Genomic DNA, 13989 nt, shown 5'->3' with positions numbered 1-13989 from the left:
AGGAAGGTCTCTAATTGACAAACAAGCATCACACTGTTGAACCAATGCTTTCAGATCGAGGACATTCCTGGCCAGAACAGCGCTTCTCATCCTTCTTCTAGACAACTCCCTCTCTCCAATGTGTCCTTGATGTGCAATGTCAACATCTGTTTCCTGAGACTCTTAGGAACAATTAAACGATTTCCTTTTGAAACACTAAGCCATCTTCAGTATGCAGTTTGGTACACATGGAGTGGCAGCACATTACAATCTGCTCCACAGTCTATCTGGAATCTTTATGTAGCGCAGTGGACTAAACTTTAAGTGTAACAGTTTGTTCCTTAGTCATCTTGATACTAGCTACCGTTTTCACTGTGAATATACATGACGAGTCGTTTTCTCCAAAATCAGCCTCCTCATGCTATTAAGCGATTTCAAATTCATTTGTTGCACCATTAATGGACATTTAAGCTTAAAGTGATTAAGTTTTTGCAATTTATGCACCACTTACCCAAGTTTTTCTGGACAAACTTCCCTTTACTTTCCTGTGACTTTTACCACAGAACCTACAATCAGTAATCAGTCCGTTTTCCAATTTGATGAACATCCGTCACTGGCTTCATTCTTCCAACTGGATCCTTCAGCTTTGTAGATACAGTAATAACCTTTCTAATACTCTGTTGATCTCCTCTTGCTGTGCTATAGATACCTCGCTAACTCGACAAATCTCTAAGGTTCTCCAAAGTTAGATTCCTTTCCCGAAGAAGACGATCTCTGACCTTATCATCCGAAATACCAAACATAATCCTGTCTCTTAATATTTCTTCTTGTGTTATATTCGCAAAATCACAACCCAACGCTATATGACGCAGAGCCGTTACATACTGATCAAAAAGATTCTCCATCCATCTGTGCCCAATATTGAAACGGTAACGTTCCAAATGCAGTGTTTTGTAGGTGAAAATATTTTCAAATGCTGCCAGCACTGCATTCTGATCTTTCCGATCTTCATCAGAAAGTTGAAATGTGCAAGAAAACTTTATGAGCCTCAGGCCCAATAACTGTAAGTAACACAGAAACTTGCACTTCGGGAGTCTTTTTTTACTTAACTCTGTCATATGTATAGCACTTCCACCTTTTCTCGCCATTCCCTCCCACCTTTCTGCTGCATTCCTGTCATCCACATTGAAACTGGCGGGTGGCGGAAGAACTCATGAAACGAAGACATCCTGGTATTTCTGCGTATGGGTCCATTAAAATACCACTGCCACCATGTGATACGTTGGAGAGTAAACCTTCTTCATAATAATCAAGACTTTATTGGTATAAGTCAAATATACAGTAGAGCCATGAACGTAAGCTAATGCTCCAAACTCCAAAGGAATACTCCCTTTAGGTTTAACAGTAAGTTTAACTTTATGTAAGATAATTATCATAACAGCTATTTACATAAATAAATAGTTAGGTAGTAAAGGATGCTAAACAATTATATCTTAAACTGCCTAACGAGCAACAACTCGTTACAGTTTGGACATATTTGAAATGAAAAGACTCCTGTGCTCACCAGGGCTCGAACCTGGGACCTTCTGTGTGTTAGACAGATGTGATAACCACTACACCATGAGCACTTGAAATAATTGATATGAAAGCATTTTTCTGCTGAACTGATTTGTGTTAACACAAATGTGCCAATGAACACTTTTCTGTGTTAAAATGCTATGTACACATGTAATTATTAAAAGGTGTCATTTTCTTGTTAGATACTTCATAAGCATTGCGGTTATTCCTAAGGCTCAACTCTCTGACCTAAGGGGTCTTGTATTAAATACTGAAGTATAAGCACCTTCCTTTTCAAGCCAAATTTCTTTTGTAAGGCTGATGAATAAAGGCTTTTAACATGTCTATCAGATTGTGTATTGTCAGGACATCAAAAGTGCCTTCATATCTTGAGGGTATTTTTCTTTCTTCAGGTGTAGCCTTCCCCTTGTTTCATATCTCTTGTGGAATTAAAAAGTTTCGCATGTATTTCTGAATATTACTGAAAATAATCATTTTTGTAACTAAATATGCTTGCAAAGTTCTAGTTGAACTATGAACCATCTTCTATACTGTTATAATATAATCTTTTTTATGTACATGGCTGTCTTTCAGACCAGTGAGTATTGTGATTTGAGAATGTTTCCCTTAATAATGATAATAATAATTTTTTCGCACTTTTAGTGTAGTGGTTATGACGTCTGCCTTACATGCAAAACGTTTCTCTACGAGGGATTTGGTTAATGAATATTGAAAATGTATTCATGTAATTGGTTTGTGATTGCTGGCATATTAATCATGGTAAATTTATGGAGGCCTCAGTTGTTTGATTAAATCACCTGGACAGCAGGAGAATCTTAGATAAAATTAAGTATGATTGGGGATGCAAATTGATTCATGTGTAACTAAAAGGTTTTCCTCGTTGCACCTTTCAAACCTTCTTTACTCTCAGTATCCGTTTCAGCGCCGAATGACCTCTTTTTCCTGTATTTCTCTTCGCCTCCTCTTACTTCCTCCTCATGGACACCATATTCTTCAGAAGCTTGAATTTCAAGTCAATGGCCTCTATATGCTTGCTCCATATGAACAGGGTTTATCTTCTGAATAATAATAATAATAATAATAATAATAATAATAATAATAATAATAATAATAATAATAATAATAATAATAATAGGTCCCAGCACTTGGCCTTTGGCCTAAATTTTATATCCTATTCTATTCTTATAACCAAAAAAACTAGAGAAGACAATCAGAATACTTTTGGCCAAGTGAGATATCTTTTTCTGTGGTCATTAAAAACTGGACTAAGAAGGCAACTTATCATCTCTAAACTAACACAACAGGAATTATATGTTAATTAAACATCATTCGCACTCTGTTTTCTCCTTCCTCCCATTCTTATGAAAGAAGGGGAAAATGATCATTCAGACACTCGAAACAACCCCAACCAATAACATGGTACTATGTTTCTTCAGACTAGTCAGTCAAGATTAAACTTGCCTTCTGCCAGTACAGCTCTTTCTAGTAAACCTAAAGTGCTCTTGCCAGGGCTCGAACCTGGGACCTTCTGCGTGTAAAGCAGACGTGATAACCACTACACTACAAGAGCTTATAAGTTGTCTGAGAAAATTTTTTTTTTTTCATAAATGTATAATAAGAAATAAATGAAAAATTATTGTTAACTTAGAAAAATGAACATTGGTTAGAAGTTTATTTTTTGGATGATTGCATTCATAATGAAACAGCATTACCTAAAAAAATTCTTGTAGGGTATAGTGCCATCAGTGCACCACGCAGTGCTGTAGGCATTACATAGGTTCTTTAGAAACTCCTTTGGCTAAGCTGCAACCCCTTTCATTCCTTTTATCTACCTCATTCATATTCTTTTTCCAGCTTATTTTCCACCATCTTCAACAATTTGTTTCCATAGTGCAACCACAAGGTTTTCCTCCTGTTACCTCTTTTAAAACCCTTATTTTTCAATTTTTCCTTTCCAACGCTGAATGACCTTATTTGTGCCAGCACTTTGCCTTCAACCTAAATTGTATATTCTATTTATCTATAGAATTTAATTTCTAAACTGTACAACAAAGTTAACATAGAGTTCGTTTATCTTAAAATTTTGAGGAAAACTCGCAATGATCAGAAAGAAACGGACGAACATATAAGATTTCATGAATATCAAGGAGCCCCAGTTGCAATTATAACAAATTAGCACTATCTACATTATCTCTTCTGTCATTTTTCACCAAAGAATACATCACATACTGTATGGTAGGACAAGAAAATGTTAATACTTTAGTGCCTGTTTATGCTAGGTTTTGGGGGGAACTCTTAATTGTTAATAACTTAAATGGGGTACTTGATCATGAGCACTTGATATGCTCGATGTGAAACTATATTCATGTAAAACAGATTTGGACAAAATTGTAATGAAAAGATTCCTGTGCTCACCAGGGCTCGAACCTGGGACCTTCTGTGTGTTAGACAGATGTGATAACCACTACACCATGAGCACTTGAAATAATTGATATGAAAGCATTTTTCTGCTGAATTGATCTGTGTTAACACAAATGTGCCAGTGAACACTTTTCTGTGTTAAAATGCTATGGACACATGTAATTAGTAAAAGATGTCATTTTCTTGTTAGATACTTTATAAGCATTGCTGTTATTCCTAAGGGTCAACTCTCTGACCTAAGGGGTGTTGTATTAAGTACTGAAGTATGAGCGTCTTCCTTTATTTTTCTTTTTATCTTCACAGGTGTAGCACTAATTTTTGTCAAGGATGTGACAGTTGCAAATTTTCTTCTCCTTGTTTTCATATCTCTTGTGGCATTAAAGGTTTCATGTATTTCTGAATATTACTGAAAATAATCATTTTTGTAACTAAAAATGCTTGCAAAGTTCTAGTTGAACTATGAACCATCTTCTATACTGTTATAATATAATATTTTTTATGTACATGTCTGTATTTCAGAATAGTGAGTATTGTGATTTGAGAATGTACCCTGAATAATGATAATAATAATTTTTTGGCACTTTTAGTGTAGTGGTTATGACGTCTGCCTTACATGCAAAACGTTTCTCTATGAGGGATTTAGTTAATGAGTATTAGATAATGTATTCCTGTAATTGGTTTGTGATTGTCATGACATAATAATCATAATTAGAATTATGGATACCTCACTTGTTTGATTAAAATCACCTAGACAGCAGGAGAGAACCTTAGATAAAATTGGTCTGATTCACAGGAGGCAATTGATTCATGGTGCTTAACTGTAAGGTTTTTCTCTTTACACCTTTCAAACCTTTCTCTCTCAGTATCCGTTTCAGCTGAATGACCTCTTTTTTTCTGTTTCTCTTCGCCTCCTCTTGCTTCCCTCTCATGGATTTTCATATTCTTGAAAGCAATTTCAAGTCAATGGCCTAACATAATAATAATAATAATAATAATAATAATAATAATAATAATAATAATAATAATAGAGTCCCAACACTTGGCCTTTGGCCTAAATTTTTATCCTATTCTATTCTTACTGTAAAACTAGGAAGACTAATCAAAATACTTATGACCCAAGCGAGATATCTTTCTGTAGTCCATTAAAACTGGACTAACATGCAACTTTATCATCTCTAAACTAACACAGCAGAATTATATGTTAATTAAGCATCATTCATGCCACTATTTTCTCCTTCATTTTTTCTCCTTCCTCCCATTCTTTATGAAGAGGAGGGAAGTGGATCATTCAGACACTCAGAAACAGCCCAGCCAACATGGTACTATGTTCTTCAGACTAGTCAGTCAGATTAAAGCACCTGCCAGGGCAGCCCTTTGGGTAAACTAAAGTGCTCTTGCCAGGGCTCGAACCTGGGACCTTCTGCGTAAAGCAGACGTGATAACCACTACACTACAAGAGCTTATAAATGATATGAGAAAATGTTTTTTTATAATATAATAACAACAAATATTTAATGAATAATTAATGTGTACCTAGAAAAATGGACAGTGGTTAGAAGTTAATTATTTTTGATATTGCATTTTAATGAAAACAGCAAAACCTAAAACAATTCTTGAATTAGCAAGGTATAGTGCCATCATAAAATTCATGAGCTTGCACTGAAAAAGCATTATGTATAGTTTCTTTGGGAGCATCCTTTAGATCTGACACAACAGTGGACAGAGCAATGCCTATTTTCATTCCTTTTACTCAAACTTTATTCATATTTTTTCCAGATTACTTTCCACCATCTTTTTAACAAGGAACAACAGTTTCAAGGGTAACTGCAAGTTTGGTTTTCCTCCTTTACTTCTTTTAAACTTGAACAATTCAAATTTTCCTTTCATGAGCTGGAATGACCTTGAAGGTGCAGCCCCTGGCCCTGGCCATCGGTTTCAATATTGTATATTCTATTTACAGAATTTAATTTCTGTAAACTAACTACAAAACAGTTAACATAGAGTTTTTCTGTTTGATCTGTAACAATTTTGAGAAAACTCTTTTCTGTGTTAAAATGCTATGGACACATGTAATTAGTAAAAGATGTCATTTCCTTGTTAGATACTTTATAAGCATTGTGGTTTATCCTAAGGCTTAACTCTCTGACCTGAGGGGTGTTGTGTTAAGCACTGAAGTATAAGCATCTTCCTTTTCAAGCCAAATTTCTTCTGTTAGGCTGATGAATAAAGGGTTTTAACATGTCTGTCAGACTGTGTATTGTCAGAACATCAAAAGTACCTTTATATCGTTGGGGGTATTTTCTTTTATCTTCACAGGTGTAGCACATAATTTTGTCCAAGGGATGTGACACTTGCAAATTTTCTTCCCCTTTGTTTTCATATCTCTTGTGGAATTAAAGGTTTCACATGTATTTCTGAATATTACTGAAAAAAATCATTTTTGTAACTAAAAATGCTTGCAAAGTTTATTTGAACTATGAACCACCTTCTATACTGATATAATATAATCTTTTTTATGTACATGGCTGTCTTTCAGAACAGTGAGTATTGTGATTTGAGAATGTTTCCCTGAATAATGATAATAATAATTTTTTGGCACTTGTAGTGTAGTGGTTATGACATCTGCCTTACATGCAAAACGTTCCCTCTACGAGGGATTTAGTTAGTAATTATTAGATAAAGTATTATTAGATAATTGGTCTGCGGTTGTCATGACATATTAATCAGCTTGATTAAAATCACCTGGGCAACAGGAGAGAGAACCTTAGATAAAATTCGTATGATTGTGGGATGCACAATTGATTCATGGTGCAATTGCAAGGTTTTTCTCGTTACACCTTTCAAACCTTCTTTACTCTCAGTTTTCGTTTCAGGGCTAAATGACCTCTTCTTGCTGTAGTTCTCTTCACCTCCTCTTACTGTACTTCTTCCTCATGGACACCATATTCTTCGGTAGCTTGACTTGCAAGTCAGTGGCCCCTATGGGCATGTTCCATATGAACAGGGTTCATCTTCTGAATAATAATAATAATAATAATAATAATAATAATAATAATAATAATAATAATACTGTCCCAGCAATTGGCCTTTTGCCTAAATTTTATATCCTATTCTTCTTATAACCAAAAAACCAAGTAGACAGTCAGCATACTTATGACCCAAGCGAGATACCTTTTCTCTGTTCCATTAAAACTGGAAACTGGACTAACATGCAACTTTATCGTCTCTAAACTAAAACAACAGGAATTCATATGTTAATCATTCTTATACTGTTTTCTCCTTCATTCCCCTTTTTATGAAAAAGAGGAGGGAAGTGGATCATTCAGACACTCGAAACAACCCCAACCAACATGGTACTATGTTCTTCAGACTAGTCAGTCAAGATTAAGCTTGCCTTCTGCCAGTACAGGCTCTTTCTAGGTAAACTAAAGTGCTCTTGCCAGGGCTCGAACCTGGGACCTTCTGCGTGTAAAGCAGACGTGATAACCACTACACTACAAGAGCTTATAAGTTGTCTGAGAAAATGTTTTTTTTTTCATAAATGTATAATAAGAAATAAATGAAAAATTGTGTACTTAGAAAAATGGACAGTGGTTAGAAGTTTATTTTTTGGATGATTGCATTCATAATGAAACAGCATTACCTAAAAAAATTCTTGTAGAGTATAGTGCCATCAGTGCACCACGCAGTGCGCTGTAGGCATTACATAAGGTTCTTTGGAGCATTCCTTTGGCCCCTAGCTGCAACCCCCTTTCATTCCTTTTACTCTACCTCCATTCATATTCTTTCTTCCAGCTTACTTTCCACCATCTTCTAACAATTGTTTCATAGTGCAACCACAAGGTTTTCCTCCTGTTACCTCTTTTAAACCCCTTACTCTCAATTTTCCTTTCAACGCTGAATGACCTTATTTGTGCCAGCACTTTGCCTCTGCAACTAAATTGTATATTCTATTTATCTATAGAATTTAATTTCTAAACTGTACAACAAAGTTAACATAGAGTTGTTTATCTTAAAATTTTGAGGAAAACTCATAATGATCAGAAAAGAAACGGAAGAACATATAAGATTTCATGAATATCAAGGAGCCCCAGTTGCAAGTATAACAAAATTAGCACTATCTACATTATCTCTTCTGTCATTTTCACCAAAGAATACATCACATACTGTATGGCTAAAACAAACAGAAATGTTAATATTTTAGTGCCTGTTTATGCTAGGTTTGGGGGAACCCCCTTTCATTACCTCCATTGTTAACTAATCTTAATTGGGGTACTTGATCATGAGCAATTTCAGCGCTGATGTTATAGGTGCCAGATATGAAACTATATTCATAAACAGATTTGGACAAACTTGTAGTGAAAAGATTCCTGTGCTCACCAGGGCTCGAACCTGGGACCTTCTGTGTGTAATAGACAGAAAATGGGTGATAATACACACAAACACCATGAGCACTTGAAACATAACAGATATGAAACGTCATTTTCTGCCTGAACCGATCTGTGTTAACAGAAAAGCTGTGCCAATGAACACATTTTTCTGTGTTAATACTATGACCTACCCATGTAATTAGTAAAAAAGATGTCATTTTCTTGTTAGACATTTCATAAGCATTGGCAGGACAAGATATTGAAAATTATTCTAAGTGGTCCAATTTTCTGGGAACGCTTAATTGTATTTACTTGTATTAAATACTGAAGTACTGTATAAAGACATCTTCCTTACAAGCCAAATTTCTTTGTTAGAGCTGAAGAATAAACCATGAGGTTTTATGAAAGAATTTTTCTGTCAGATTGTGTATTGTGGAACATGTACCTTTAAAATATCGTTGTAATTAGTAAAAGATGTCATTTTCTCTGTTAGATACATCTTCACTCCACTTGACCTAAGGGGAGTTGTAGCACATAATTTTGTTATCAAGGGATGTAGACAGTTGTCAAATTTTGCAAATTTTCCCTTTGTTTTCATATCTCTTGTGACATTAAAGGTTTCCACATTTATTTCTGAATGTTAATTAAAAAAAAATCATTTTTGTAACTAAAAATGCTTGCAAAGTTCTAGTTGAAATAAGAACCATCTTCTATACTGATATAATCTTTTATATGTACGTGGCTGTCTTTCAGACCAGTGAGTATTGTCATTTGAGAATCTTCCCCTGAATAATGATAATAATAATTTTTTGGCCCTTGCAGTGTAGTGGTTATGATGTCTGCCTTACATGCAAAACGTCCCCTACACGAGGGATTTAGGTAGTAATTATTAGATAATGTATTATTAGATAATTGGTTTGTGATTGTCATGACATATTAATCATGGTAAATTTATGGAGGCCTCAGTTGTTTGATTAAAATCACCTGGACAGCAGGAGAGAGAACCTTAGATGAAATTGGTATGATTGTGGGATGCACAATTGATTCATGTTGTAACTGCGAGGTTTTTTTTTTTTGTTACACCTTTCAAACCTTCATTGCTCTCAGTATCCATTTCAGCCCTGAATAAGCTCCTCTTTTTCTGTTCCTCTTCACCTCCTCTTACTTCTTCCTCATAGACACCATATTCTCCAGAAGCTTGAATTTCAACTCAATGGCCTCTATTGGCTTGTACCATATGAACAGGGTTCATCTTCTGAATAATAATAATAATAATAATAATAATAATAATAATAATAATAATAATAATAGGTCCCAGCACTTGGCCTTTGGCCTAAATGTTATATCCTATTCAATTCATATAACCAAAAAACCAGGAAGACAATCAGCATACTTTTCACCCAAGCGAGATATCTTTTCTGTGGTCCATTAAAACTGGACTAATATGCAACTTTATCATCTCTAAAGTAACACAGTAGGAATTATATGTTAATTAAACATCATTCGTATACTGTTTTCGCCTTCATTTTTTTCTCCTTCACTCCCATTTTTATGAAATAGGAGGGAAGTGGATCATTCACACACTCGAAACAACCCCAACCAACGTAATACTATGTTCTTCAGACTAGTCAGTCAAGATTAAGCTTGCCTTCTAACAGTACAGGCTCTTTCAGGTAAACTAAAGTGCTCTTGCCAGGGCTCGAACCTGGGACCTTCTGCGTGTAAAGCAGACGTGATAACCACTACACTACAAGAGCTTATAAATTGTTTGAGAAAATGTATTTTTTCATAATATGTATAACAAGAAATAACAAATGAAAAATTATTGTTCACTTAGAAAAATGGACAGTGGTTAGAAGTTTATTTTTTGGATGATTGGATTCATAATGAAACAGCATTACCTAAAAATTCTTGTAGGTGTATAATACCATCAGTGCACTCACGCAGTAACACTGTAGACATTGCACTAAGGTTCTTTGGGCATCCCTTTCAGCCCTAGCTGCAAACCCCTTTCATTCCTTTTTACTCTACCTCCATTCATATTCTTTCTTCCAGCTTACTTTCCACCATCTTCTAATAATTGTTTCATATTGCAATTACAAGGTTTCCTCCTGTTACTTTTTGAAACCTCTTACTCTAATTTTCCTTTCAAGCACTGAATGACCTTATAGGTGCCAGCACTTGGCCTTTCAACCTAAATTGTATATTCTATTTATTTACAGAATTTAATTTCTAAACTCCAAAGCAGCTAACAGTTAACGTAGAGTTCGTTTATCTTACAATTTTGAGGTTAACTCATAATGATCAGAAGGAAATGGAAGAACATTTAAAATTTCATGAATATCAAGGAGTCCCAGTTGCAAGTATAAGAAATTAACAGTATTATACATTGTGCCTTCTGTCATTTTTCACCAAAGAATACTTCATATGGAGGAAGTGGAAAATGTTAAAATGTTAATACTTTAATTGCCTGTTTGTGCTAGATTTTGGGGGAACCTTAATATTAATTTAAATGGGTTACTTAATCATGAGCAATTGATATGCTTGATGTGAAACTATATTCATGTAAGACAGCTTAGGACATATTTGTAACGAAAAGATTCCTGTGCTCACCAGGGCTCGAACCTGGGACCTTCTGTGTGTTAGACAGATGTGATAACCACTACACCATGAGCACTTGAAATAATTGATATGAAAGCATTTTTCTGCTGAACTGGTCTGTGTTAACACAAATGTCCCAATGAACACTTTTCTGTGTTAAATGTCTTTTATGGACACATGTAATTAGTAAAGATATTTTCTTGTTAGATACTTTATATGCATTGCTGTTATTCCTTAGCTCAACTCTCTGACCTGAGGGGTCTTGTGTTAAATACTGAAATATAAGCACCTTCCTTTTCAAGCCAAATTTTTTGTTAGCTGAGTGAATAAACGGTTTTAACATGTCTGGTCAGACTGTGTATTGTCAGAACATCAAAAGTACCTTTATATTTTCTCTACTTTCACAGGTGTAAGGCATAATTTTGTCCAAGGGATTTGCAAATTTTCTTTTTATCTTCATTAAAGGTTTCACATGTATTTCTGAATATTACTGAAAATTTTTTTGTAACAAAATGGATGTGATAGTTGAACAAGAACTTGGCTGTCTTTCATGACCAAAAGTCTGTATTTCAGAATAGTGAGTCGGATTTGAGAATGTACCCTGAATAATGATAATAATAATTTTTGGCACTTTTAGTAGTGGTTATGATGTCTGCCTTCCATACGCAAACGTTCCCTCTATGAGGATTATTAATGAGTAATGTAATGTATTAGATAATTGGTCTGTGATTGTCTTGACATATTAATCATGGTTTTATGGATTAAAAATCACCTAGACAGCAGGAGAGAGAACTTAGATAAAATTCATATGATTGTGGAGTGCACAGTTGATTCATGGTGTAACTGCAAGGTTTTCCCTTACACCTTTCAAACCTCTTTCCTCTCTCTCAGTTTCCGTTTCAGCGCTGAATGACCTCTTCTTTCTGTATTTCTCTTCGCCTCCTCTTACTTCCTCCTCATGGACACCATATTCTGAGAAGCTTGAATTTCCAAGTAATGGCTATGTTTGTTCCATGAACAGGTTTATCTTCTGATTAACAATAATAATAATAATAATAATAACAATAGATAGTCCCACTTGGCCTTTTAGCCTAAATTTTTATCCTCTTCTATTCTTATAACCAAAAACCAGAAGACAATCAGAATACTTTTGACCCAAGCCAGATATCTTTTCTGGTCCATTAAAACTGGACTAACATGCAACTTATCATCTCAAACTAACACAGCAGGAATTATATACACTAAACATCTTTTATACTGCTTTCTCCTTCATTTTTTTCCTTCTTCTTTTATGAAAGAGGAGGGAAGTTGATCATTCAGACACTCGAAACAGCCCAACCAACATGGTACTATGTTTCTTCAGACTAGTCAGTCAAGATTAAAGCTTGCCTTCTGCCAGTACAGCCTCTCAGGTAAACTAAGTGCTCTTGCCAGGGCTCGAACCTGGGACCTTCTGCGTGTAAAAGCAGACATGATAACCACTACACTACAAGAGCTTATAAATTGTTTGAGAAAATGTTTTTTTTTATATATATGTATAACAAGAAATAACAAATGAATAATTATTGTGTACCTAGAAAAATGGACAGTGGTTAGAAGTTAATTATTTTTTGGATGATTGCATTTGTAATGAAACAGCATTACCTAAAACAATTCTTGAATGGGTATAGTGCCATCAGTGCACCTCATGCAGCGCACTGTAGGCATACATAAGGTTCTTTGACTCCCTTCAGCCCCTAGCTGCAACCCCCTTTGTTCTTTTTACTCTACCTCCATTCATATTCATTTTCCAGCTACTTTCCACCATCTTCTAACAATTGTTTCATAGTGTAACTGCAAGTAGTTTCCTCCTGTTACTTCTCTTAAACCTTACTCTCAATTTTTCCTTTCAGCGCTGAATGACCCCTTAGGTGCCAGCCTTCAGCTCAAATTGTATATTCTATTTATTTACAGCTAAACTCTTGGGCTTAAAATTTTAGGGGAAATCCTCGGCCTAAAAATTTCATGAATATCATGAAGCCCCAGTTACAAGTATAATATTTACAGAATTCACATAAGGAGAAAAGAAAATTTAAATTAATTACCTACTAAAGAACTCTTAATTATAAATAATTTAAATGACTTGATCATGAAGCACTTGATATTATGTGAAACTATATTCAATTTTGAGGAAAACCTGTATGCTCTTTGGGACCTGTGTTAAAGATGCCACTACACCATGGCACTCGATGTAATTAGCTAAAAGATGTCATTTTTTCTGTTTAAAATGATACTGTTAGTGAAATATGTCATTTTCTTGTGATACTTTATAAGCATTGCTAAAGGCTTAACTCTCTGACCTCAGGAGTGTTGTAACAAGTACTGAAGTATAAGCATCTTCCTTTTCAAGCCAAATTTCTTTTGTTAGGCTGATGAATAAAGGGTTTTAACATGTCTGTCCAGATTGTGTATTGTCAGAACATCAAAAGTACCTTTATATCGTTGTATTTTTCATTTTATCTTCACAGGGTGTAGCATAATTTTGTCAAGGATGTGACACTTGCAGATTTTCTTCCTCTTTGTTTCCTTATCTCTTGTGGCATTAAAGGTTTCTCATGTATTTCTGAATGTTACTGAAAAAAAATAATTTTTGTAACTAAAAATGCATGCAAAGTTCTAGTTGAACTATGAACCATCTTCTATACTGATGTAATATAATCTTTTTTATGTTCATGGCTGTGTTTCAGACCAGTGAGTAATGTCATTTGAGAATCTTCCCTTGAATATTGATAATAATAATTTTTTGGCCCTTGCAGTGTAGTGGTTATGATGTCTGCCTTACATGCAAAACGTCCCTCTACGAGGGATTTAGCTAGTAATTATTAGATAATGTATTATTAGATAATTGGTTTGTGATTGTCATGACATATTAATCATAGTAAGTTATGGAGGCCTTTGTTTGATTAAAATCACCTGGGCAACAGGAGAGAACCTTAGATAAAATTGGTATGATTGTGGATGCACAATTGATTCATGGTGCAATTGCAAGGTTTTTTTCGTT

The 13989-nt window shown here is 34.7% G+C and overlaps 6 non-coding genes across 6 annotated transcripts; all 6 read right to left on the bottom strand.

The window, feature by feature from the left end:
* Window positions 1–1534: 1534 nt before the first annotated feature.
* On the bottom strand, window positions 1535–1607 carry TRNAV-AAC (transfer RNA valine (anticodon AAC)). The gene has a single exon. It is a non-coding gene; the product is annotated as a tRNA-Val (tRNA).
* Window positions 1608–3054: 1447 nt separating this feature from the next.
* Window positions 3055–3127, bottom strand: TRNAV-UAC (transfer RNA valine (anticodon UAC)). The gene has a single exon. It is a non-coding gene; the product is annotated as a tRNA-Val (tRNA).
* Window positions 3128–3963: 836 nt separating this feature from the next.
* TRNAV-AAC (transfer RNA valine (anticodon AAC)) lies at window positions 3964–4036 on the bottom strand. The gene has a single exon. It is a non-coding gene; the product is annotated as a tRNA-Val (tRNA).
* Window positions 4037–7409: 3373 nt separating this feature from the next.
* On the bottom strand, window positions 7410–7482 carry TRNAV-UAC (transfer RNA valine (anticodon UAC)). Its single transcript has one exon. It is a non-coding gene; the product is annotated as a tRNA-Val (tRNA).
* Window positions 7483–10032: 2550 nt separating this feature from the next.
* TRNAV-UAC (transfer RNA valine (anticodon UAC)) lies at window positions 10033–10105 on the bottom strand. The gene has a single exon. It is a non-coding gene; the product is annotated as a tRNA-Val (tRNA).
* Window positions 10106–10952: 847 nt separating this feature from the next.
* On the bottom strand, window positions 10953–11025 carry TRNAV-AAC (transfer RNA valine (anticodon AAC)). Its single transcript has one exon. It is a non-coding gene; the product is annotated as a tRNA-Val (tRNA).
* Window positions 11026–13989: the final 2964 nt, after the last annotated feature.

This window comes from Macrobrachium rosenbergii, chromosome 56 (genome assembly GCF_040412425.1).
Source record: "Macrobrachium rosenbergii isolate ZJJX-2024 chromosome 56, ASM4041242v1, whole genome shotgun sequence".
Lineage (NCBI taxonomy): Eukaryota > Metazoa > Arthropoda > Malacostraca > Decapoda > Palaemonidae > Macrobrachium > Macrobrachium rosenbergii.
The sequence above is the reverse complement of the archived record's forward strand: the minus strand, read 5'-3'. Positions and strand labels throughout refer to the sequence as shown.